This window comes from Lepisma saccharinum, chromosome 24 (genome assembly GCF_977018435.1).
Source record: "Lepisma saccharinum chromosome 24, izLepSacc3.1, whole genome shotgun sequence".
Classification (NCBI taxonomy): domain Eukaryota; kingdom Metazoa; phylum Arthropoda; class Insecta; order Zygentoma; family Lepismatidae; genus Lepisma; species Lepisma saccharinum.
The window spans coordinates 35,301,566-35,327,613 of NC_139252.1; the positions used below are offsets into that span (position 1 = coordinate 35,301,566).

The following is a 26,048-nucleotide window of genomic DNA, read 5'->3' on the forward strand; positions in this document are numbered from 1 at the left end:
TCATTTTTTAAAAATATTTCGGGGAAATCCTGCACTAAGCTATGTGGAACTTTGAAAGAGGCCCAGAAATAAAAATAAACCAAACTTTAAACTAAATGTGCATTGCACTGTACCTACAAGGAAAAAAATGAATCGCTGCCACCTCTTTGTTCAACGAAACAACAAGCATATTCTTCTCTGTAGCTGTCACCTCACAGCATGCAGCCAACGCGATATTCACGCATTGTGAAGGGGAAGAAGCACGGGAGCAGCGCTTGGCCACGTTAAAATCTTCCTTCGCTGATGCGGTACATCGGACAGCTTGCTCTGCGACGACATTAATGAGCATTTCTACATTCTAATTTCTTCGTATAGGAGAAGTATTTATTTTACACGAGAGCGCTCAACTAAGCTTATATTACATTTCTTGGATCTGAAGTGAAAGAAAGTAATAATTATTTTCCCACAATTGACGCATGCGCCCAGAATACGCCTCTGAGTGTGTGTCTGGACCCACCGAAAATCACTCTATTAGAAAAATTCCAGCTTCCATGACACAAAAGTTCTTTGTTCCCCTTCTTGTTTATTTTCCTTCTCTGTGGTTAAACAAATTTACATGCAAACATGATTTCGTACAGCAGATTCAAAGCAATTACACATAATTTTTTTAAATTTTCAATGTGTGACCAATTTATCCTACGAGCACATAGGTGTGACACAATTAGGCTAACGAATAAAATGTTCGGGTCTTAATAACGTGTAATTTGCTGGAGATCGAAATGAGATTGTCCAATTACAGTACATATAAAATAAACTCGCCGCAGTTGCTTGTAACTTTCGTCGGCTTGAAAATACTTTATTTTTTAAAGAGAATAATATTATTAACGGTAAAAAGATTTCTTCACACTAAATTTCTAAGTGAGAGTATTAGGAAGGGCAACTGCCTCCTCTTCCCCCCCCCCCCGCCCCCGTGTGCACGCCTATGTGCAGAGATTCGTGAGACATAGTGTATATAAGCGTGATTTACAGATAGTTTACAGATATTTATGTACATTTTGTTGTATTTAATCGATTACTTTAACCTGTGACTGTTCTTCTTCCAGGTAAGCCCAAGATTCAAGCTTCCCAATAATTAACAATTGAAGAAAGCTTTTGAAATGCTAGAAAACGAAGGTAGGTGGCGAGACGTCTCTAAGTACTTTACGTTTAGTTTTTGAATTATCTCATCATAACATAATTTTATGTACGAAATACACTAGGGAATACTTGATATTTGTTCTAAACTGTTTTGCGCATAATAAATGCAACATCGCACGAATTTGCACTGATGGAAACGATAATAACAATTTCACAAAGAGATTTTCATCTCCCTTCTCTTGGATTATAATTCGTAGACTGCCAGAGGACATGGGCGAAAAGTCTTCCTTGCAAATCCCGCTCTAATCGTGGTTTATCTTCATTTGTTTCATCTAACGCTTCTATTTCTTCCCTCCTCTGTGTGATGCTTTTCATTGTTAATAACATGGATTAGGAGCAGAAATTTTGTAGCTTACGGTCATGCGCTCTATTACACTACATCAAAAGAAGGCTGCGTGGTAATGTAGCTCAGTCTACGTGATGAAAGCAACAATTTAAGTAAATGGAATTCTGTATAATAGTAACTCTCTTCATCAGTTTAAATGTAATACTAGAAAATCTAATCTTCGGATGCGACACCTTTTCCTCTGTGATATCCCGAGAACAGAAAAATACAAATCATCACCTTGATTCAGACTTTGTTCTGCATATAATAATATTTCTACAACGCATGAAAATCTAGATTTCAGTTTGCCACTTTCCTTGTATCTAAAAACACTAAAACCAATTTTTGCAAAAGACTAGATATACATATGTGAATCCATTCTACTGTGCATTTTTCCATTGTTCTGAAATTATTTTACCTTCTATGCTATTTTTATTATTTTTATTATTGTTATTATTTTTTCCGTTCAATACTATGTAAAGGCTATGTTCTGTGATGAGCAATGAATATTTATGTATATGGTCGGATGTGTATATGTTTCTTTCCTGTAGTACTTCAATTATTATCTTGTGTGTATAAATGCGTTTGTGTGTGTGTGTGTGTTTATATGTAATCTACACTCTTATATGTTTATTATTTGAATTATGTAAGCTTTCCTGTAATTGGAGATTCTCTCTGTAGGAAGCAAACGAATAAATAAATAAATAAATAAATATGGTGTTGCAAACGTTGGTCTCCTTTCGAGGTAAAAATACAGGTTCACGATTGCCACTAAAAAAATTGATTTGATTTTTGTTATTAACGTTGCTTTTCTGTTACTTTTGGCTCATCGCGATGATGAGGACGTGTGATACCATTGATGAAGGGACACTCACAAAGAACACACGTCCGCAGGCGTGGATTCGAACCGGGGACCCCTGGCGTCGTATCGTCCTGTGCTAACGCATACTGCTCCTAACCAGCTCATGACCCTTAGCTGTTTTACGATCAGGGCAATCATTGCCGGTCTCATACCTCAGCAGAGGTGGGCGATCATTCAACCAGTTACGGGGTGACGTGCGGTCAGCACGACGAATCCCCAGCCGTAGGTTTTTCATGGCCCGATTACGCTACTCATTCGTAGCTCTCCAATTTCCTCACGATGGTGGGTGGCCACAGGCCCCATACACAGGCCGAAATCTCAGGAGACAAGTTGTTACGCTTCCTCCAGGAGACTCGAAGCACCTCGCGTCCCGTAGCCTGAGCCGCTGTAGATCTAGAGTTGATCTAGATTTTATTTACAAGATCTGCAAAGTAACTTGTGTTAATTGAGCAAAGGAGTGAACTACACTCTGTCCCAAATATTTATGGAGCAGGCGAACGAAAACAAGTCTCTGCGCAAGTAGTGACGCGAGACGGCTCCACCAGAGATATACGAGACAGGGTATAGTGTTTCATTCAGGTTCTTCCAGCATACATTCGATCAGGACAACCACTGCCATATGCTGATCTGTAGTTTACCTACAAGATCTTTGGAGCTGCTACACATGGTATGCTCTTGTTCTTGAGCGCGATTGCCGTTCTACGATCAAGCAAGCGACGGCGACATTAATATGCGGAAAGAGACGAGGAAACCTGAGGAAAAAGGGCCTTTTGAGGCGTCAATCAGGAACCTGCCAGCGATATCAACGTGGGAGTCTGGAGCAGATTTTTCATCCTGCCACCTGCGACTGACAAGGGGGGATTTGCAACAGGAGAATGGGTGTGTAATTAACCCAAGCTTCGAGTCTCATCAACCCCCTTCGGAGGCAAGCAGAATGTGGCTTTGGAGCGCCACAAAAGGTCGCTTTGAATGCAAGGAATGGGCGCTTCTTGCATACCCTGGGATGCCCACAGCCGTGGTACCAATAGCGATTCCGCGCTGGTTGCGCTGGAGAGTTGGGAAAAGCTTAATTCAATTTGCTGATGAGTGACTTACGGCTGTTTCACGCCACGTGGTGGTAGGCATTCTGTATTCATTTGTTTCTTCTGTCAGAAGCGTGTGTGTGTGTGTGGAATATTTCTAGGTATTTTATGTCTGGGAGGTAAATGAGAATCGGAGAACTTTTGACTCGAGTTGAATCGTCCACAATACAGAAGGGTTCACAAAACGTAGGTTCGGAAACGGTGTTTCAGATGCAGCGGCTAGTTGAGGAAAAAGCATTCCTGAGCCACTGCGGTTCACATAGCTCCTGCGCATGGGCGTCGCCAGAAATTCTTGCGGGGGGGGGGGGGAGTTGGGCAAATTTTAAAAGTTGAATAGTAGAAGAATAATAAATATTACAAATGTTATTCGAAATAATAATAATGAGGGTTTAAATGTAGGGAGATTTTTTTTCATAAAGTATGTTCTATGACGTCTCACCTACAACTGTAATTATTAGAATTTTGAAAACTGTGGAAGAATTTGTTCTTTGTATGAAATGGTAGAATATAACCTTGTTGCTGTATTTTTCACTCAATATTTTCGATCCAATGCATTTTTACATTGATTATTCTGTTCGAATTCTAACTAAATGAACTTTATTTCTGTTCTTAACAATAAGAGTAACAAATTTCGGCTTTCTTCTATCTTTAAATGAACTATGTCAATTTCCAGGGGGGTTGCGTTCGACTCCCCCCTCCCGACGCCCATGCTCCTGCGTAATCCAATGGAGCCGAGCTGTTTCACGGAGCGGCCACCGTAACGCCACAAGTTCCGGTTTGGAATCCTACACTCTTGTCTCGGGAATCTGTGGAGCTAGGCCACGCTTCACGCTAAAAAAAAAAAAAAAGAGGAGAAAGCGAGTTGCTCCAGATATTACTCTTGTGTCTGGTCAGTTTTCCCAGGCCGCGGTTTCGAATCTTAGCTAAGGCAATGATACTTTTGTGTGCTTTGATTGAAAAGGGTGCACAATAAACTGTAAAACTGAAACAACACATAGGGAAAAAAAGGAATAATATAAAAAAGGTAAAGTGCTCCCCTGTGTTTAGCACCACGCCATGAAGGCGTATAGGGGGTGTGGGGGTAACTCCCCACACTTTCTTGATCCGGTCGTGAGTGGGGGTGATGTGATCAGCATCACGCCCCTGACCGCCTTTACCCCCCAGGATTTCCCCCAGGTACCCATGTTTTTTTCTGTTTTCACACATTTATAGCCCATACTCCTGGACCTCGAAACACAATGAAATGCTTATATTATAAGTACAGAAAAGATGGAGTTGTGTGTTCTATAATCTTAATATGTCTATTTTTGAGCAAGATCTATGTAAACGGACTAATGAACTTGCCTAATATATAAATACAGTGCCTTTCTCCATCGAGTCGCCCGCGGAACGGCGGTTAGCGCGGCGGAAAGTAAGAGCGCGTCTACGGGTAAACTGTGCAACTGGGGCCGCTATCTATGTAATGAAAGAAGTTCGTACAATTACATTGACAGTTACAATTAAAGTGAGTACATACCTTGCTACACGAGGTGCTGGAAATGATGTCCCCCTGGATCTACACATTTGAGGCATTTTTAAAGGAAATTTTCACTAACACGTGTCAGTTCCTCTTCCAAAATTGCTTCATTTTCCCTCCTGATATTTTCTTTCATTTCTTCTAATGTATGGTTTCAGGTTTGAAAGCTTGGTAGCTCGCCACGCAGACGTCATGAAAATGTCTATTTCTTGCGCAAGGCGCGGGAGAGATTTTTGAATCGTACTTCAACGTTTCTCTTCATTAAGCACACGCCGATTTACCATTTGCTTCTTAGCAAGAACAGACCCTGATTATCTCAATTTGTTCACAAGAATCAGAACACTGTCTCTGTGTGAAACAGGAACATCTGGGAATTCTGCTGCGAAACGTATTTTAACTTCCCTACAACAATTCGTAATGACGTAAGAGTCGTACATAAAAATGCTTTGTTTTAAATTGTACGGATAGATGGCATTATTAGAATGCAGAAGAGCACCAGTTATACGTACGTAAACTAAAACAAAACAATCTAAAACACTTGTTAACACATTAACTCTTCCCTTCCACTGGCCGTCGTTTTAGCCGCCGATCCACGGACGACTCGAAAAAGAAAGGCACCGTATAATACAACGCATATGAGCAGTGCTCGAAAAATCTTTTTCAGAGCTAGGCGCCAGCTCTGAAAATCAGTCGCCAGGAAACCACCTACTAGCAATCGTGCAAACTAGGGGTGTGCGGGATCCCTAAAAGTCGGGATCGGGAAAAAAAAATTCCCATTCCGATCACGACTTCCCGACTTTTCGGGATCCCGAGGAGTCGGGAAATACCGAATGGTCATTTTAAAAAGTCGTTAATTCTGGACGTTTTCTGCACTGAAAATGTCTGGAACTTATTGGAAATGTTGAGTTTTTGTACCAGAAATGCAAAAACAATCACTTAAGGTGAAAATGACGTGTAGAACTCGAGATTTTCAGAGCTTCGGGAAATTTCGAACATTTCCCGTCCCGAATATCGGGATTTAAAAAATTTCCCGTCCCGGCCCAAAAAATTCTGTTCCGCACACCCGTAGTGCATAGTATAAGAAGCTGAGCCGGTCCCCGTGGCAGAGTGGTTATCATATCGCGCTACGACACCAGGGGCCCCGGTTACGAATCCCGGCATGCGCATGGATGTTTGTGAGTGTTTATTCATCAATTTCATCATATCATCACTCATCCCAATCTTCGCAAATTAGCCAAAAGTGGCACAAAAGGCGAAGTAAAATAAAGGGAATCAATAAAAAATTAAACAATCTATAAGAAGCTGAATCATGTGAGAAAGTGGGAAATGGGGGAGGGGGGATGTTCACAACGTTGATAAAAAATCATTTGCTAACTAACTTACGCTGTACTGCAAATTGAACTTCATTATTTCGTACATGCAAACTTAAAAGAAAGGCAATATTACAGTAAAAGATTACAGTCGACAGGCTGAAATTTTTAGTCGCCATGGCGACCGGGATTTTTCGAGCCCTGCATATGAGGGATTCAGAGCACAAGTGACTTAAGTCTACTTTTCATGAAAATTGAGTTACATGTATAACTTAGAACTGAGATGTAATAACATTTCAGTGCTAGAAGTAAGTAGGCATATAATAGCAGGAATATGCATGTAAATAGGTTACGTAGGTTAAGTTCTGTTTATTGAAGCTATTATGTGCATATGTGGATAGGTTAGGCAGGTTTGGTTTGGTGCTGTTAGCATATGATATCTCCAGAGTTATGATATGATATGATATGATATGATATGATATTTATTGATATTGGTACGAGCCCTTCGGCTGTGCGTATCTTACAATATTGTTACATAAACACCCCGACCTTAAACATGCACCCCATTTATCATACATTCAGAAACATTTATAAACAGAAACATTTGGAAAATAATTACATACTATGTACATATATAAATAGCAATGTGGTCCTCTTCTTACATTTGAGATTGTTCATTTTCACAACACTTCACTACACGCTCCACCTATGCCTGAGCCACTGCTGTTCCGTACCCTTCACTTTCACTGACTCCTTGCAGCATTTTCCTGCGCTCCCTCCAAACTGCATGAAAATAGGAGCCCAGGGCTTTGATATTTACATTCGTTATACCACTTCTCTCCTCCCTACATATAGCCTGGATGGTCTGCTCAATGCTGTCCCTTGCACTGTCCCCCCATTTGCGTTGTCTGAGGGGTGCCGACCAAACACACTCGTGTAGGATGTGAGCCCTCGTCTCCTCTTCGCCGCATAACGTGCAGATGGCACGACCGTCCGGCCCCTTTAGTTTGTGTTGCCTCCACCCCCTAGCAGGAACCAGGCGAATCCACGTCTTTGCTGGTACGTACACGTATCAATGTATCGTTTTCTCCCCCATTCCAGAGTTGCTAAGGCTGCCGTTAGTCGCTTATATAAGTACCTAATTTTGAAATTCTTGCTCATAGAGGAACCACTATGTTTGTTCCACAACAGCTAAATATGATACTAAGTTATTTACATGTGCAATTTTCTCAAAACTGTGGAGCTACGCCACTTGTGTTCGGAGCCCCAATCGAACTGAACAAATAAACGATATTAACACATGAAACAAGTGTTTGTAAAATACTGTATGAATGTCAGAAAAGTTAAATTTGAGTAAAACACGAGCAGTATTATTTTTTTTTAGAAATTGGCTGCTAATGGAACATGTAGGTGCGAGTACGTGTTAAACCCATAAAGAAACACTTGTCTCTATTTATGGACAATCTCTTAGCCGCAGCACCTCGCTAACTATAGTGCATGTCCACACAAGGCAGTAAAATACGTCCGTATCAAAGCACGTTAACGAACCAAAAAGCTGTCACGGCCATTAAAACGGGACCGATAAGTAAATTAAGTAACAAAATGGGCTTGTTTATCGATGCACTCAATTACTCCGAACGCGCGACCGAAATCTATCCGCTCTGCGTTGCTGTTTTTTTGTCGCCCTTGCAGGCAGTCTTTGCAGCGTGAATGCAACGACCTGTTTTCAGTGCAAATTGCCAATTGCAGTTGTCGTAATCCAGCGGCAACTAGCATTATCAAATAAGTCTGCACTTTCTCCCCTCATCTTCGGTTCGTGGGCCACTACACAATCACAGGCTGTTCAAAACGCTCGTAGAATCAGATTGCCTGTGTGTGGACGCTAAACCCACAGCGGTCATTGATTTTTCTGTGGTTCGTGGATGGTTTCTACCACCAACCTTGACCCTGTTTAATTGTGCAGAGCCCCCGGTAGAGGCACATTATGGTTCGGATCCCACTTTAAACTGTAGGTCCAGTCCCGTGCATAAAGTGGACTTAAGACACCAAATAAAATTAATAATAAAAAAATGTGCAGAGCCATAGCAGTGGTGTGACCAAAAACTGCAGAAATGTGATTTATTGATTTATAATGAAGTTAATGCTACACCCTTTTCATAACACTGACGCTTTTTCTTATTACAAAATCTTTTCCTTGGAGCACCCCACTGATATTCTCTTCACTACCTCCCATATGTATGTATATACTTTTATATATATGTGTGTGTGTATATATATCTATCTATCTATCTATCTATATATATATATATATATATATATATATATGCGCGTTACGAAGCCAGAGGTCTCAGATTCCAACCCTGGGTTGAATTTATCATTCTGTTTGTCTCATTATCTATTTTATCACTTGACCATTTATCCTCAGCATCACGATCAACCCAAGAGGTAGAAAAATGTGTAAACTAACACACACACACACACGCGCGCACGCGAATATGTACAAATATGACTCTGGAGGTTCACCTAAACTTTAATAAATGGGTACCTGGAGGGTAAAGGCAGCAGGAGCGTGGTGGTGATCACATCAACTCCCACCTACGCCTTCACGGTATGTTGTAATGTGTACGAAGTAGCTTTATTTTACTTCTTTATACACCACACTCACATGCACACACACACACACACATGCACAATATGTGTATGTGACAAGAAGGAACAATTTGTAAATTAAATATTGCTTTATGTTTTCTTACTTGTATTATTTCATGTGTATTTCTGGGGGTTTGAAACCCATTGACGGCGCCAGCCTAAAATAAGTGGGGGGTGGGGCTACAGATTTCGGAGTCAAATTCTCGGGGCTAACTAATATCGGCTAATAGGTAGTTACGTAATACTTAACTACAGTATAATCTTACCAGTGAGATCACAGTCAGATCCAAAGATAAATCACTAAGATGTTATGTTGCATTTTGTTCCACAAGCCCGAATCTTTTATGTCAAATAAGATTGAAATATTGTATTGTTTTCTTTTCCTAAGCCATTTCACATACTTACTATTCATATGAACAGTAAACAAAATACACCATAAAAATACACTCATTATCAACTCGCTGGATATATGTATAAATACTACACGTAACAAGTAAAGAATATGAGTATTTTTTTGTTCAAATTAGAAGATAACGACAGCAAGAAATTACGATAAGGTACGTCTGTTTTTATGAGCAGATACAACCTTGTATAAATCCAAAGATTTTGCAAGCTATTTCTCAAAGAATAGAATAGATATAGCACTCAACCTCTTATTACCATTTCGATTATGAAGGCAACACTTGATTTGCCGTAAGAAGCCGTTGATGGATGTGTGCACATTTCAATAACACAAAGCTTATAAAGTTCGTAAAAGGCAATTCTAAATATTTCAACCATTGCAAGCAGCTGCTGAAGGGTATTTATTTTGAGTTCCTTTCTGCCTCAGTGTGCCATAACTCTAAACTGTTCAAATCACAACAGTATGGAGCGGCGAAAGATTGTAGCTTTTCGTGCATCAGAAAAGCGGCACTAACTTAATAAAGTAGGCATCAAATAAGCAAACCACCCTTGAACAGAAAGTATGTTAATGATGTCATTTTCTCTGCCATGATGAAATATCTTACTTTTTCTTGTTCAACGACTGAAATTCAGAACTTAGGGCTAAAAATGGGGAGGATTCCGAAATGCCGTCTACTTAGGAGATGCCACTCGCAAGGAACAAGTATATTTTTACAACAAATTCACTTCCACTAGGAGACAATGACATAAAAGCAATGAATATAGTTGAAACTCTTGCACTGGGCATTTTTATTATTGAAAATAACTGCTGAAGATTTTAATTTTATTTCAGAATATATTGTGCATAAATACTGCAAAGAATTGGATCAATAGTTTTAGATGTGCTTCAAAGATTGATTCCTCTGCACAGAATCAAGTTTGTCCACTATAGTGGTACTGCAGAAATTATTTTATAACCTCACAAATTATAATTAATTAACATGTAGGACTAGGACTGCTAGCAAGAAAATTACCCAAGCCTGCTGATATTCGCACCGTATTTTAACGATTACTTGATTGAATTTGTATTAAGGTTTCTTATATGCACAGAGGCTAATCGGGACGAGAGCTACAGCTTCTAGTTGAATTGAATTGTTTTTTTTTTTTTAACTTTATGCACATATAGGTTAATCGGAATTGGACCTACAGTTTAAAGTGGGATCCGAACCACTGTGCAATGTGCCTCCACTGGGTATCGAACTCGGGACCCCTTGATTACAAGTCGACGACGTTGCTATTACTCCATAGGGGAAGCCCTTCTAGTGGAATCTGAATGACTTAATGAAATGTTACCTCCACCGGGATCGAACCTGGGACCCCTTGATATCAAGGCAGCAATTCTATCGCTAGACTATGGGGGCTGGGAGGCCAATTATAATATTTCCAATGTTTTAGCATTTAGGAATTAGGTAGTTTGTGTACTCTTTCATTCTTTAACTTCGTATTTCTTCCTCTCGAATATTTGCAGTGATAAGGATAGGAAGGCTTGTGTTGCTGCAGCCATAAACCATTGTGTTTAAGAATACTGGAGAATTAGTTACTTAGGAATAGATATAACGATGAAACCAATGAGAGAATATCTCTAACTCGCATAAAATTGTCGATACTCCAATGAGGAACTAACAAACAGAGAGCAAACATACAGCTTCTTTAGATTTTGAACGTCGTCCTACTTATAAAAATTGATTTGTCACAACTGTTAGACCTATTCCGAAATATAGTGATACGATTTACAGAGGCTCCCAACAATAATCACAAAACAATCTCACAGCCTCTGAATATGTCCATCTTCCAGGCAGGCAGATGATTTCGTAGCAAGTTTGGCAAATTACTTAGTATCGAATGACCAGTGAGTGGCCCACTGATTTCAGAACACATCGTAATAAAGTAATTGCGATCTAACCGAAGTAGAAAATGTACTTGAACGCTGTACTTGCCCCAATGGAAGTTTCATAACGGAAAATGTAAATTTTACTTTTTAAGTTTTCTGTTGAAATGTGTGTACCATATTACAAAAATCTAGGAGGGCTACCGAGGCCTGATTTGCGGGCTTCAGCCCCCCTAGCCCCCCGTAGCGCCGTCCTTGTTGAAACTCCTAAACCCCACTCCACTCGTGTACATATATGTACATATATACAAGCGGACACGTGAGTTGCAAAAAAAGGGGGTGGGCTCAACCGACGAAACACAAAACATTTTGAATGCAATAACAACTAAGATTATGTTGCCCTTTTTTCTTTAGAACAGTGCAGTGTAAAAGGGGGAATAATCCCCCATTCCGTGCGCCCTCTGCATATCAAAGCGACATGTGTGTTCGGAGCGAGATTAGGCGTTGCTTGGATGCAGCCGTGACACAATCAATCACGCCAACCTCCACATGGTTACATCGATCTGATAACTCATGTTCTTCCTCAATCTTCACAATTGACCTATAACGTTGTAACTTTTCCATTAAGCCACTGTCCATTACGCACTTGAACCTGGAACTCGGCTTATGTCCTACCACAGTGAGATATTGAAGAATGACAGTTACTTAGAATGAAAAACACGCATTATACTGAACTTTGATCTAAACATTTATATCCCACATTCATATTCACAAAACATGCATGAAAGTTATGTACCTATAGTGCGAATTAAATAACGTATTCCTTAACAAAATAACCTGTCTCCCTCTCTCCTTCCCCCTTCTCTCCACACACTCGCCCAAGCTCATTTCAAGGCCTGTTCACATTATTTGTGTTCACAATACTCCTACAAAAAAATATATCATGCCCAGTCTTCTCATTCTGGCTGTAATGGAGGATAACAATGATAGTTTTTAACTCATTTGTGTTACCACCAGGGTGAATTGATTTAAATCAGGTGATTTTTTTTAAAAAAATCACTGCTTCAAATCAGTGTAAATAAATAATTTATGGAATAATGTGCATAAGGATTTTGTAGATACCAGAAACACTTTTGGTGAAAGTACATTAATCTCGTAATCATTTCATCGTGATTATTTATTTATTTTTATTTATTTTATTTATTTAATAGAAGATTCCAAATACAGCGTTAGCCATTTTACATTGGAACTTTTTTATAGAACATAAGGACAAAAAAATAATAACATAATACATAAAAAATAATAACATAAAAAAAATTACATGTGGTTAAAAGACTTACATATTTTTTGCTAACTTTCTTCTAAAACTGTCCAGATTTTCAAAAATGTCTATTTGGCTTCCTAGATTATTATATTAACTGGGCAGTCTATGGAACAGAGAGCGCTGGATGAGACACAATCTCGGCTTCTGAAAGGCAAAAAGTTGAGTGCTTCTTGTTGAACGGGCAGGCACACGAAAGTGAATTTCCTGAAGAAGGCGGTCACTTCTGAGGTTGCCATTCACTATTTTATGTAGAAATATTTGGTCAGCCTGTCTATGTCTCTCTTGTGGAGTTTGGATATTTAACATTTGCAGGAGGGTGGACTTTTGCAAGTGTTTTGTGGACGGAATTCGGTGTCGAACAATGGCCAGGAAGAAATTTAGGACGGAATTAAGTCTATCTGAATTTGAGGGGCATGCCATAGACCAGATCGGAGAACAGTATTCAATTTTAGGTGACACAAAAGATTTGTAAAAGGTGCTGAGGGCAGTCAAGTTGTTTATTTCCGTGAAACGATAGAGAAGACCCAGCATACGCATTGAACCCCTTGTGACTGTAGAGATGTGCTCAGAAAAGGAAAGTTTCTCGTCAAATATAACGCCCAGGTCCTTTTGTGCGGCAACTCTTTGAACACAATTATTTCTTATGAAATATTTAGTATTAAATGTGTTTTTCTTTAAGGAGAAGGTCATCATGGTACATTTTTGAGGGTTGAGTTCTAAGTTCCATAATTCACACCACTTTATTAGAGAATCTAAATTCTTTTGCAGAAGTGTCATGTCACTGAAATTGGAGATTTTACTATATATTTTGCAATCGTCAGCGAACAAGAGAAGGTTCTTGCATGACTCGGAAAGATATTCTGGAAGATCATCAAGGTACAGGATGAAGAGAAGAGGTCCAAGAACACTGCCTTGAGGTACACCAGAAGATACAGCTTGATAAGAAGAAGACATTCCGGAAAGAACAACTTTTTGTTGTCTGTTTTGGAGGTAGTGCTTGAGCAGAGAGAGAAAGTTTCCATGAATATTGAAACGGTGGGATAATTTATGAAGCAGGAAATTGTGGTTTATAGAGTCAAAAGCTTTCGAAAAATCCAGATATATTACATCCAGTTGAGAGTTTTCAGATATAGAGTTGATAGCGTCAGATAATAAAATGCTTAAGTTGGTTAAGCAGGAGCTTCCTGGTAAAAAGCCGTGCTGTGCTGTATTTATATATGGAGAGGTAAATTTGTAGAGTCGGTCCTTTATTATCTTTTCACAGGCGATAGAAAGTGGTGAAAGAAGGGAAATAGGTCTATAAGAAGAAACAGCACACTTGTCTCCAGATTTATATAATGGTATCACGTTAGCATTTTTCCATGAATCTGGAAATGTACCCTCATTGAAGCATCTGTTTAATAAAATAGAGAAGGGAATAGCGAGAGAGGAAGCAGCGTTTTTTAGGAAAATAGAAGGGATTTCATCAGGACCATTGGCGCGATTTTGAGGCATTGAAGATAGGATGTGTTGCACTTCTTCTGGAGACGTGGAGAGAGAAGTTAGAGAGTGACAGCAAACTGGACGGAGGTTGGGAAGGGATGAAGCCGGTGTATTCGAGGTTGTATTTATGGAGAAAAAAGAGTTAAAAAGATTAGCTTTGTCAGGGCCCTCTGCGCATACTGAGTCATGTGTTACTTTCAAAGGTATTCGGGAATTTTGCCTCCTTGAGTTGATTAGTGACCAAAAACGTTTTGGATTTGATTTGATATTGTTTGTGATGGCACCTATGTATTCCCTGTATTTGGTCTTCTGCAATTGTTTAGAGTGACGTCGTAAGTCGGTGAAAGTTTTCCGTGTGTATTCATTAGGAAAATGTTTCCAGAGATCCCAGGCCTTTTTTCGGTTTAAAAGGGCAAGCAAGAGCTCAGAGTCGAACCAGGAAGGGTATTTGCTTGATTTCGTTTTTTTGAGTGGCACATAATCCTTCATCACTGCATGAATCACATCAGTAAGCACGTCACACGCTTCGTCGACACTTCCACTCTCCAGGATTGTCCAGGGAATGGAATCCAGCGCCGAACGGATGTCACCCCAGGGTGCTTTGCGCCAAACAAGGTATTGGCGTGGAGGAGTGGAAGGTCGTTGACTTTTCAGGTGGTCCGGGAGCCAGAATACAGCGTCCAGCGATTCGTGGTCCGAAGGGATGAGATTTCTCGAAGGGGTAATGTGCGCTGAAGGGAGTGATGAGAGAATGTAGTCCAGGTTATTGTCTTTTCGTGTATTGAACATATTGTGCTGTTGAAGTCTGAGGCCATGTATGAAGTGATCCATGAAGTACGTGTCGTTCTTGTCGTTTGTAAGGCCATGCCTGGAGTCTGTCCATGTAATTGACAGATTGAAGTCTCCGAAAAGAATTACCCTCTTTTCAAGGGGGATATAAACCCATATCGAACAGGGAATTAAAAAGTTGGGACGGGAATTTTGGTAAAATATAAAACATTAAAATGATGACCAAGGTAAATTTATTGTATAATAAAATATACACAGAAAACGTAACGTTTCCACCCTCTAACAGGGTGTTCTTCAGCCAAACATTCACAATAAATTGAAAGAGATCTTTGTTTACTTTATATTTTATTATACAATAAATTTACCTTTGTCAGCATTTGAATGTTTTACTAACATGGAAACAAACAAATCTTAACAGTATTGTCATTGGGAATTTTGGGACAATCGCAAGAAAATTTTCAGTCTGATCCAGGAACAGCACTGGAAAGAGGACAGCAGAAGTGAAAATGAAGGGGTTGCAGTTGAGCTGTAAGAATTAAACCCATTTCCCTCAAATTTCAGAATTCATAATCTTTGAAAATTCTAGCTCGAACATTTCAGCATTGTCTCCCTGTTGTATTTTTTTGAAACTGCGAATAAATTTTTGAAAATGTGTTACAAATTTTGGTTTCTGAACGTCCATTAATCCAACATGCCAGAAGTTTCGGGGGTGTTTGAACCCTAAGCCCCCTCTAAATACGGCCATGTCAGGAGGAAAGTTGTTACGCTTCCCCCACGAGTTTCTAACCAGCGCAAGGCCACGGTGTGGGACAAATAGTGTATTTACCTTTGGAAAAATTTTAAAAGTAAGAATCAAAGGCAAGATTTGTCTTTATACTGTATGAACATATACATACCCCTTTCTTGTCAGTGATGTATAAATAAATCTCTGAATCTTTTCTGAATTAGAACGTTAGTTCAAATGTAGCAAGCATGTAAGTGAATCACAGAAAATAATTGTTGTGAACCCTGCAAGAGGTATCTTGGTACCAGTTTCATAGATCGGAGACACATTAAAATCGCATATTTTGTGTTTCGCATGGTTCGTACTTACCAATTGTGTATTGCGGAACATAGTTCAAGGTGCCATTATGCTTTTTACACGAAAACAAACTTAATTTTTCACATTCTGAGTGTTTTTTTTATTATTCCTTTCTTCGCTTCCGGAACACACAATATGGCGGGCACATCTTGACTCACGTTGGGGGTATGCAGTGTTTCAACCTTCTTCACCGAAAAATACCTACGATCGTATTCGTCACCGGTGGAAATTATACATTATGCACATGTAGCCCGGGTAGCTGACGGATAGCCCCACGAACCATTTCCGATAAGGTTAGGTTAGGTTTGGTTACGTTAGGCAAGCATAGTAAAAAAAAAAAAGGTTTGAAACACTGACAGGGGCTTAAGTCATCAAACGTACGCAGCATCCGGTTATCGTAGGGCAAGCAAATGAAAGCAATGGCAATTGTGTGTCGGTGAGATATTTTTCTTGAAAAATACATGATTTCCCGGTCAAATATATTCCACGATGAAAGAAAATACCTCGACGAACGTTGTAAACCTTGGAGAAACTCATTTTCGTAAGTAGTTTTTTGTGTAAAATTGAAGAAATGTGTCTCCGATGTATGAAACTGTTAACGGTATCTTTAACAATGACTCACACATACAGAGAAAATACATTGACCTGCCATTGGGAACCTTTACCTTGACCTCAAGGCACAAACATTTGTACCGACCGCTGTGTATGAAAACGTAGAGGCAATCCTACAAATTTCGCCAGGGAGATTTGTAGCTTTCCCGTTAGAACTCCCGAAGTCGTTATTCCGCAGCGCGTTTCCATAATTCTTCCTCAGAAGAAATCAATTTTTAGATTTCCAGCTGTAAAAATTCGAGAGCTATTCGTTAACGCAGAGGAAAGGGAGAAGTTTATCTTTTTGTGCCACTTGCGATAACATCAATTACCAGGCACGTTCGAACACTCTACTAAATTTTATTTTATTTCTTCTTACCGATCAAACGATTCGTTTAATCCAAGATGGATAATATACAGGTTGAACAAGCGCGTTTAATGAACGAGCATTTGATGACGAGAAATGACGTCAAGTGGAGATGTGTGTGTTTTCAGAAACATAAGTAGAAGCAACACCATGTGTTCGATTTCAATGCAATTTGATAGACATTTTTAGTAGTAAAACAAAACAGAAGTTGCAACTTACATTTAATGACATGATAAGTTTAATATTTTTGTACGATGGCGTTTCAGGATCTGAATTCCCGACATGCCACTCAATCACATTATTACACACTTGGTACGATCAACTCAACATCATGTTGACTTCTATTCATATCAAGGATCAAGATCAACTTAAAGAGTTTTAAAAAGCGATATTAAATAATCAACTGCAAAAAATTCAGCCTTCCAATGCTCTTGAACATTACCGAACAATTTTTATAACTTAAAAATTTGATTATATCGGATTAACGTATCTTTGTTTTAAAAATATTAAATAGTTTGCAGACACGCTGTTTCTTTAACTACATTTCACTTGTACAGTGGCGGCGATTAGGGGGCGTGGGGGGCAGTTGCCTACCACTTTTTGCCACTTTTTGTCCCCGCACTATGGCCTCTTAATGCTAAACCTTGTCTACCAATAGTTGTTAAAAATTAAATTAAACTAACATACTTAATTTTAACTTTGAAAACATATGGCAGATTTTTCGTTTGTGTGTGTAAGTACATGTATATTGTACGCTCATATTATATTGTCGTTTTACATACCACCAGCATTACGTCATTGAAGTAAAAGTGTCATTTTTTGCTCTGTAGTAATGGGACAGAGCTAGAAAGAACATTCTATAGTCTGTTGCTCTAACGGGCTAATCTAAGAATAAGAGAAAGAGAGCCAATCTTGAAAGATAGTTTGTAAGTCTTCAACCTGGAATAAAACGTCTTGTGAAGGTTAAAACTATTTTTACATTTATTGTCATGTCCTGGTAGAATGCAGTGTAGCCTTGCTTACTGCAGGTTTTATATTTTCACTGACGTGAGGTTGCGTCACAATCTAACACCTTACTTCAACCTATTTCGACATAATTTGAGTGGATATTTATCGATTTACAAACGTTTAGACATTACGTGAACAGAAATCAATTTCTGATCATGCAAATTTAGTAACTCGCCCACTCAGGCTGATAATCAGGTTAAAAGCTTCCTTTATGCCGCAAGAATGCATCTCAATACATTTCCCAACAATCGAAGCTGTCATGTTATGCAAAAAGCCCGATTTGTAAGCCGACACATTCGATTCCAGCGGCTGTCGCGCGCCATTAAGAGCGATTAGCCTTCGCGTTGTGGGGGATTTGTGTCCCTGGCATTGATTTATCAATTGTTGTCTTTCGGACGACAGGCCTCTCGAACAATTAACTCTGATCATGGTTTTTCGACTATATGGACGTCCCCTTACGCACAAACATGTAATTAATCCGTTGTGGCAAAGAGATGCACGTGCTGCGGGAAACTTTACGGCATTGACCTGTGATGTTTCCATGAATTTCTGTACTTCTTTGTATGTATACCCTGTCCCGTCTATCTCTAGAGGAGGTGAACGAAAACAAGTCTCTGTGCAAGTAGTGACGCGAGACGGCTCCACCAATGAACACGTGAGAGGGAATGGGGTTGCGTGGAGGAGGGGAAAGAGACCGCAGTTACCAGCCTTCGCAACAGTGTGTACTTACTGCTTGGCTCTGCCCACTCGACCCCCTACCCCTTGTAGGCCTTGCTCCACACTTTCCGGGGATAGAGTATAATTCCCACCCTGATGGTAAAGGCGGTCGGAGCATAGTGTTGACCACATCACATCCACAATTAGCCGAGGTTGTGAATGTGTGGGGCCCTACCTCCACATCGTCCCATATGCCTTCACGGCATGTTGCAGGGTGCGGGTGGGGGTGGGGGCTTCATATTAGGAACTACTTCATTGCCCGGAAATTTATTTATCCCAATCTTCTATTAGACAGGAATATAATGAATTGTAACTATAGTGTAAAATGAACTTGAAGTTGTATGGCATTGGGAGTGTCACTATTCATCTCAGCGGCCCCGAAAACTATGGATTCCACACTAATATCGGTTGTTTTACATGTCACCCCCTTCCCACCCCCACCCCTAGGGTGGTGTCTTGGAGTTGAACGGCATTGGGAGTGTCACTATTGATCTTAGCGACCCACAAAACTATGGATCCCACACTAATATCGGTCGATTTTGATTATTTTTACATGTCACCCCCTTCCCAACCCCACCCCTAGCGATGCAAGGGATGTGGAGTTGAACGGCATTGGGAGAGTCACTATTCATCTTAGCGACCCCGAAAACTATGGATTCCACACTAACATCGGTCGTTTTCGATTATTTTTACATTTCACCCCCTTCCAACCACCACCCCTAGGGGTGCCAGGCGTGTCTTACCCCCACATTATTTTTTTCGAGATTGCAAATGATACGTGTACCAAGTTTGGTAGAAATCGCTCCAGGTGTTCGAGAGTTATGCTGGAACAAACACACACGCACACATACACACATACATCCATTTTTATATATAGAGAGGATTGTGCGCAACAGTCCCAAAATGATGACGACAATAATTAATAATACACACCTTGGTTTGAACATCTAAAAAAATCATATCGACACACCATTGCATCAACCTAAAATGTTGACTTCAAATACGCAGTATAAAACGTAACCTTTAAACGGTGCATGCACACTGAAACGAAATTCCATGTAGTAGAATAAAAAGCATGCAAAAATCCATCCTCTGATAAAATCAAGGTAGTCGTGTCTCGACTGAGTACAACGCAGCCTGTCGGACGGTTACAATGTCTGCAATAATTGGTGCCTAAAGCGATATTTTATACCAAATGAAACGTGAATATCACTCCCTGTGCAGTTTTGTCGGGCAGAGTACAAATAAAACCAGAAATATGACTGAAGTAACGAAAAAAGAGCCTGTGGCTGTACAACTAATTAAGTCGTCGTACATATGTGCATTACACAACTATACGAACCGGAGTATGTTACTGTTTCATGATGTTAATTTTTTTAAATTTGAATTTGAATTAAAATTTTTTGGGTGCGTCAGCACTGAGGCTATTTTGCATCCGTCACACTCTACGGGGTCCAGCCCCTTATCATAACAAAAATAAAAGCGTGTCTGAAAACTAAAATTTCCTTATGGTTAAAAGCTGAGGCTAAAAAGGGCGCTCAGCACAAATAAGGACAAAACACAGGACGACACAGAATTATAGTGGCCATGGGGCCAGTCGCCAGAGCCTCGTTAGTCTGCAGTCCAGGGTGTAAATTATTTTCCCATAATGCAATCAGTTTTCCCTTTTGTTTTCGTTTTACTGATCCTATAATTCTACATATAATCTATATTTTAGTCCACAATTCTTTTCTTTAAAAATATATTTCTAATGTGAGCTTTTTGTTTTAAGAAATCAGACTAATACAGGGTGTTCATAAAGTTTTTTCTTGAAAATAAAGTAAACATAAATAATAAACATTCCAGTTGAGCTACATTGATTGATTTGTTTTACTTTAGTTCGCTTTTAGGGCACTTTTGCGAAGGTAAAAGATAAAAAGGGCATGAGAAGAAATTTTTGACAGGATAATATCAAATATATATGAGAAGAACGCAAGTCTCTCAAAGAATTACAATGGCTGTGAGTCGTTAGTCTGCAAAATGCAGTCCAGGGTGGAAGAGAGGTTTGAGTGTATTCAAAAAGGGTCACCCCAATTGAGCTGGAGTTATTCGGTTTATGGTATTCTGCAAATTAAATTAAACAAGTGTCTGGGCATTATTAACAGACCTCGACCAACAACATTTTAACGTTCATTTTTGTGCGTTTGATATTGTTTTGTACATGTAATATTGTTAACATGGTAAATATTAATATACCCCAACTTGTTTCATGGCTTGATTTAATGATATCACACGTACAAAAATAAACGTTAAAATATTGTTGGACGATTAGTGAATATATAAAATTGGAAATTAATAATAAAAATAATATTAATCTTGTGAAAGAACACTACTTTTGTAAATATAGTGTGTTCATAGCCTGTATGTTCACAAATCTAATTATTATATATATCTTCTGCTGTGGAATTTCGGCAAAATAATGATCTTAAACAATCATCCATGATATCCCGTGACTTCCCCACTCTCCCAGACGTCAATTTTAGTTACGGACTTGATGGGATTTTGAGGGATGAATTTTGAAGAATAATGACCTAGAGTTATGGGTTGTTAGTCACAGAATTGCTTAGGGATAGGTTCAAAAATTATGTGAATGTGCTTGTAGTGGACGTAGTTAAAAATACTTCTTTTTGTACTAATTTATTTGATCATCACTACTTTTTGTCCATGTGTTCCCTGTGAATAATAATATTACAGTAGGAAATTGGTTTCTTGGGTTTTGATCAGAATTTCAGGGCTTTGTAAACTTTATAATTCAACCGCAAGTTTTTGACGGCGTAAGACCAGATGTGAGATTTTTATTATACTCTTTACAAATTTTTAAGCAAGGTAGGATATTGATATTCGTGTTTAAAATAAGCTCCAGAAACTAGTCATCATATTCTGCTTTATAAAATATACAAATGAGAAATTCAGTATTTTTTAATTATTCCTATTTAGTCTGTATTAGCCAACTACACTTGAAATATGGATCTATAGACGGGAATTCCTTCAATTTCAGAAATATGTGGGAGAAGGGGATGGGAATATTGGTCGTTATAATGCACATATAGACCTTAGGGCATATTTTGAAAATTTGTAGTGCATATTTGCCTGCTTTTAATGCATATTTTGACCTTTTTTAGTACATATAATTTTGCTCCTGTTGATTACTTAGTAAGAAGAGGAAGATTATAGGCTCGATTCAACTACGAGCTGTTAAAAAATCATCATTGCTTTTGAAAATTGCTACTATTCTAAACTATAAATCGTTTGAAATACAACAGTAATGAATATACACTTTTCTAAGGCGTCATCGAAACAAATGAGAGTGAAGTTAACAATGTGCAGAATGTCCAGTCTTGCCAATAGTTTAGTCTTGGTTACCAGGTAACCGGAACTAAACATTTTCATTTGTTTCAAATGTTCGACACAAAATTTTCCGGATGCCAACTTTCAACTATTGACTACAAATTTTAAGTGCAAAGAAATTGTCATTATTAGAAGATGGAGTCGTCTACAACAGAGGAGGCTGTGAAGAAAATAATCTTGGATGCCATCATCGAGAAACTCACCCAGAGAGGGTGCAGTCAAGAAGATGTTAAGCTCTACATCCAGCGCCAGGGGGATTCCGCCATATCTGATGATATCATCGAGAAGGCTCTCGAGAATCTGGTTAGCAGCGGGGCAATCCAAACACACGGGAACAGATTCTATCTACCAGAAGCCGAAAGGGTGGATGCGCCTTCAGATTGCCCATCCTGCCAAAAGAAGAAGCGAAAGAGGTGCCCACCAAAATGCAGGAAACCACGGCGAAAACCGTGTGCAAAACCTTGCCCTACTTGCCCGGAACCTTGCCCCACCTGTCCGAAACGGTGCTCAAGGTGTGCGTCCGACAGCGAGGTGACCAGCAGCGGCGAGGAGGACTCCGGCTCCGATTACAGCCCGGATGAGGTTGAAGACGCCATTGTGGAGCTGGTGCAGAGTGGAGGCGTCCGAGGTTGCACCACTACAGATATCAAGAAACATCTGCAGAACGAAGGGGCCAACGTGTCTGCCGACCAGCTGCGCGCAGCACTCGAATCTCTGGTGGAACAAAAGAAGCTCCAGATTCGAAACCGTCGTTACACGATCAACCCAGAGGATGACGCCGAGGAAGAATCGTCCGGTGAAGAACAAGAATGTCCATCGTGCCAGAAGAAGAGAGCGTGCAAGAAGAAGAAGCCTTGCAAAAGGAAACCACGATGCCCGAGGAAGAAGATCTGCCAAAGAAGCTGGTGCGAGAAACCAAAAAGAGGTTGCAAGACAGGATGCCCCAAGTGCAGTGAGGGACAGTCAGAGTGCGAATCAGACTCAGGTTCGGAAACCGACTGACACTCTTCAACAGACTCCAAATACTCATTAAATTGTACATTTCATGACTAGCTCCATGTGTCTTGAGATCTTACTTATCTATAATCATGTTGAAATTTCATTTTGCTGTTACGAACTCAATAAAATCCTGGTAATTGTAACCTGTATCAATCAGAATTATAAAGTTTTATGCTATTATCGTTTTTTATTTGGGAAAAGGCAATTTAAATTAAAAGCTATACAAGACATTCGACATTATATCAATACTATGATTAGTTGCACATTTATAAACATACATTTGTCTGAGCTCATACACAAACTACAAAAAGAGAGAAACTTTTTATGCACAGTCTGTGACCTTAAAAATATCAATATTTTAGAAAAAAACCAAATGGCCAAAGCGTGATTGCGAGTCTGTCATTCATTGTAGTGATTCTCCTATGTACACGCTGTGAAAGGATCCCAATTTTTCAATCCTAGATTTGATAAATACAGAAAATATAATTGGGAAAGCAAATTCATGGATATATTATTCTCGTGGTGTAAAAGTGTGTAAAAGCTTCCTATAATGTATCTAAACTTTTAAGCATTTTGAATACATAAGAGGATAAACCAGGATTATAAAATAGGAGTTTTGGTCATTCTTAGCTTCTATTATACATTTAAGAATTCATTTAAGGAATTTAACTACCATATGTTGCTATTGGTTTTATTAAACTATAAGTATCAAGTTCTTTGCACTTTACTTTGCATTTCAATATAAAATTATTAGAAAGATACCTGGACCTAAGAGAAATTAAAAGTACTACATGTATATAGTAGGAAGTTATAAGTAATAAAGACTTTCCCTTGCAAAGATATTATTATAGTGTACAGAATTTAAGAGCTAAAGCCGTTTTCACGTCGTGAAGGCACAATGGCTCTTATGGAGAAACCGCGCGGTGTTGCCAATTAAGGTGCACTATCTCTTATCGTCGTCCTAGATTGCTGTGCTTTCCTCCATCCTTTCACAATAAATATGTTGTATAATATATTATATATTGTTATAGTGGTTGTTACATCTGTTACAGTAGTTAGTTTCCCATTACTATTATTATTATTATTATAATTATTATTAATCAGAGTTAACAAAACACGGGAGACTTATGAAATTGGTGCACCACCACCAGCTTCACCATAATTCCACTATTTCATAAAGTAACATTCAACTTTGTAGCTGTGGGTTATTATATAGACTTCTAAAACAAAATTTGGCAGAGATTTTCCACTGCGCCAATAAAAAAATCCACACTTTTTTATTCGACAATTTAGTTTTTAAAGACACACTTTTAAAAATATTGACAACCATCGTGTTCTGTATAAAATTTCCTGCGTTACTGTAATTTTTTTTTTTTACTTCATATAAATTTAAAACATTTTCCCGTAAGAAAAGCATTGTTTATAAGAGCCCATTGTGCCTTCACGACGTGAAAACGACTACTATTTAAATTATGCAAAGTTTTTATTGCTGTGCAGTGCTGCTATCCGTGAACCGCAATTGTGGCGCTGCGGTCAGTAGCGTCCGAAATGACATCTGTGCGAGATAAAGCGCAGTATGTGTGCTGTGGTTAGACGAAACCCAATCACCAGTTGCAGTACAGCAGTTGTTTCAGACATTGTTGTTATTCGACGCTACGACACTCTCAAGAAGAAAAATAGATTTTTTAATCCTCTGACAATAAAGTTCGGTGAATGATCCTGAATATCGAAAGTAGACGAATTCTTAATGAAACCTACCTTACTGTCCTTCGAAGTAGTCCCCTCCCATGGCTATGCACCGTTGAGAACGGCTGCACATGTCCTGGAAACTTTTAGAAAAGTCTTCTTTCGGGATGGTGTTCAAGACCCTCGTCACGTTCCGTTGGATGTCCGGAATATCCTCAAATCTCTGACCTTTCAAAGCGATTTTGAGGCGTGGGAAGAGAAAGAAATCTGGAGGATTCAGATCCAAATTTCTTGCAATGCATTGCTACAGAGGATGAGAGCTGGTGTGTGAGGTACGACCCTGAAACGAAACGCCAAAGCATGGAATGGCGTTCTCCTGTATCACCCTGTAGGAAGAAGGTCAAGTCGTAAAAATCACGCATCAAGACGATGCTTATCACTTTCTTTGACAGTGATGGATGGCATGATCCACAAGGAATTCCTGCCGGAGGGAACAACAATTTTTCCGCCTTGGCCTTCTTCCGACGGGGTGATGCAGGAGAACGCCATTCCATGCTTTGGCGTTTCGTTTCAGGGTCGTACCTCACACACCAGCTCTCATCCTCTGTAGCAATGCATTGCAAGAAATTTGGATCTGAATCCTCCAGATTTCTTTCTCTTCCCACGCCTCAAAATCGCTTTGAAAGGTCAGAGATTTGAGGATATTCCGGACATCCAACGGAACGTGACGAGGGTCTTGAACACCATCCCGAAAGAAGACTTTTCTAAAAGTTTCCAGGACATGTACAGCCGTTCTCAACGGTGCATAGCCATGGGAGGGGACTACTTCGAAGGACAGTAAAGTAGGTTTCATTAAGAATTCGTCTACTTTCGATATTCAGAATCATTCACCGAACTTTATTGTCAGAGGTTGTATATGCAACCACGCATCACAGGGTCATAATTGCCAATAATGGTTTCTCTGTGTGAGGCCCTAACCCCACATTCTCTATACGCCTTTATGGCGTGGTACATAGCACAGGAGAGCACTTTATCTTTCTATAATCACCATAAACACAATATATGACTTATGAATAAACATATTAATATTAGTTCGATATGTCTGAAGAAGTCACATGTTAAAGTAAATTGGGTTCATCCATTTTTTTTAATATCCTACCAAAGTCTCGATCACAAGGCAATTTACAGAGGTCTATCTCGTTCTCGATCTCGAACCGCAAGTCTCGAAAGGTTTGGTCTCGATTTTAACAATCCCGTCTTGTTCAAGACGGAGGCAAGACTTGTCTCTACAATCAAGTGGGCACATTGGGTGGTCGGAAGGTCTAAGGTTCTAAGATAGAGTCATTTTACATCCTCATCGACGCGATTAGCCTACAGGGAAAGAAAAGCGATGTGAAAATAAGAAAATTGTAACTAAGCGAGGCAAAC

The 26,048-nt window shown here is 39.4% G+C and overlaps 1 protein-coding gene and 1 long non-coding RNA gene across 4 annotated transcripts in view; one reads left to right on the forward strand and one right to left on the reverse strand.

The window, feature by feature from the left end:
* Window positions 1-26,048, reverse strand: part of LOC145977970 (neuropeptide CCHamide-2-like) — a 315,146-nt gene that overhangs the window by 253,900 nt on the left and 35,198 nt on the right. The window lies entirely within an intron of this gene.
* The window catches only part of LOC145977971 (uncharacterized), a 374,894-nt gene that overhangs the window by 230,627 nt on the left and 118,219 nt on the right, over window positions 1-26,048 (forward strand). For 2 of the 3 annotated variants that reach the window (XR_014440641.1, XR_014440642.1), the window contains one exon: window positions 1,083-1,152. The exons of the other annotated variant lie outside the window; for it this stretch is intronic. This is a non-coding gene — a long non-coding RNA (uncharacterized LOC145977971). The remainder of the gene's footprint in view (window positions 1-1,082; window positions 1,153-26,048) is intronic. 3 annotated transcript variants of the gene reach the window in all.